A 2,300-nucleotide genomic window follows, 5' to 3' on the forward strand; every position below is an offset into this window, starting at 1 on the left:
AGGGATAGACTGGAGAGATGGGCTGACTCCAATGGGATGAAGTTCAACAAGGCCAAGTGCCGGGTCCTGCACTTTGGCCACAACAACCCCCTGCAGCGCTACAGGCTGGGCACAGAGTGGCTGGAGAGCAGCCAGGCAGAAAGGGACCTGGGGGTGCTGATCAACAGGAGGCTGAACATGAGCCAGCAGTGTGCCCAGGTGGCCAAGAAGGCCAATGGCATCCTGGCCTGCATCAGGAACAGTGTGGCCAGCAGGAGCAGGGAAGTGATCCTTCCCCTGTACTCAGCGCTGGTGAGGCCACACCTTGAGTATTGTGTTCAGCTCTGGGCCCCTCAGTTCAGGAAGGATATTGAGGTGCTGGAGCGGGTCCAGAGAAGAGCAACAAGGCTGGTGAAGGGACTTGAGCACGAGTCCTGTGAGGAGAGGCTGAGGGAGCTGGGGTTGTTTAGTCTGGAGAAGAAAAGGCTCAGGGGAGATCTCATCACTCTCTACAACTCCCTGAAAGGATGTTTTAGCCAGGTGGGCGTCAGTCTCTACTCCCAGGTAACCAGCAGTAGGACAAGAGGGCTCGGTCTTAAGTTCTGCCAGGGGAGGTTTAGGTTGGATGTTAGGAAGAAATTTTTCACAGAGAGAGTAATCAGACATTGAGATGGGCTGCCAAGGGAGGTGGTGCATTCTCCGTCCCTGGAGGTTTTTAAGATGTGACTGGATGAGGCACTGAGTGCCATGGTCTGGTAACCACAGCAGAGTTGGATCAATGGTTGGACTTGATGATCTCAGAGGTCTTTTCCAACCCGGTTTATTCTAGTCTAGTCTAGTCTAGTCTAGTCTAGTCTAATTTATCAGTCACTCCTGAAATACAGCACTGGACACAGCATTCCTGTGGATGCTGCACCACTCAAGTGGAGAGATAAGAGATGCTCTCCACACCAAGACATTGCAACTCTATTAGCATTTCTGGCAAAGTGGCTGTAGCTTATGTTCAGCTTATGGTCTGATATGACCCATAAGTCCTTCCAAGACCTATACTTTCCCTGGACAGTCCTCATGCTGCAGAAATTACCTGCATTCATTGCTCTTCACTGTATGACACTGAACCTGGTTGTTCAGATTTACTGGCAGTTATGCTCTTTGTTTCCACTATTTTTGCAAAGCCATTCTCATTAGGAACTCATCCTGACTTTAAGGTATAGTCAGAGAAGCTGTACCAATGTTAAAGCTTCACTTGTGCTTTCCAGGTGCCTCCAACAGCATTCACTTCATGCTCTCCTCAGCACTGCAAACACTTAACACATCCCCAGGGTTTCTGGAAACAATTAATGTGCTGTATTTGTAAAAAAATAGACCACAGGCACTGACCTGCTGTGGGCAAGCCTGATGTAACTTTACAGAATATCCTAATATTTGTGACATTTGTATTAACTTTCTAAATTCCAACCAAACTTGATTTACCAATAAAATCTGGTAAGTAAGACAAAGATCAATAATACACATGGGTACCTGGAGGCAGAGGGGGGGAAATATTTTTGCCCATACTTGTTAAAGATATTCACATTTACAGAATGATCAGATTTGGAAACTCTTTGAATTCCTACCTGTAAACCATGCAAGACATGAAAGACAAAGAGAACCTGCTTCTTGTGTCTTTTTCTCTATAAAGGAAACAGCAATAATAGCATGCTGGCTTATGTCTCCCAGAGTCCACAAAGATTCAGCCTGTGGCCCAGGGCAAGATCTTTTGATAACATTTCATTTTCATTTTGAGAGTACTGGGACATGACATGTGCCACAGACTTCATGGGTTTCTGAAAACACCTCGCTTATGTACTACAGTTCTGCAATATGTGATCCTTACTTGCTTATTCTCAGAAATATCAGGTTATTTCTGAACCTTCCCCAAGCCACAGCCTTCTGCAGGTCTGTTTGTCTTCATATAGGATTAGAGGATTAGTGCTGTCACATGCAGGAAAATAATACACTCAGAAGATCATTTTCCTGGTCACTTCGAAATTTAGTCTCCAGATATTTTGACCAAAAACCATTGCAAATATTTGTGTGTAATGCTCTACTGTTTGGGATTTCTTTTCATTTTCTGAAAATTTCAGCTGTGTTTTTTTTTTTTTAATTATTATTTATATCTTTCTGTTCTGTGAAAAATTACCAGGGAGATTAAAATTCCCTCTGTAAATCCAGTTTCTAAGTCACACAAATACTCCTGAACATCCTTTGACATGTGAATGTTTTCAGAAGATGATAAATTGAAAAGAGCAGATTAAACTAGGAGCTGAATCTTCAGTAAC

The sequence above is a fragment of the Empidonax traillii genome, unplaced genomic scaffold (genome assembly GCF_003031625.1).
Source record: "Empidonax traillii isolate 1590-97213 ecotype Southwest subspecies unplaced genomic scaffold, ASM303162v1 scaffold66:size1465758, whole genome shotgun sequence".
NCBI lineage: Eukaryota > Metazoa > Chordata > Aves > Passeriformes > Tyrannidae > Empidonax > Empidonax traillii.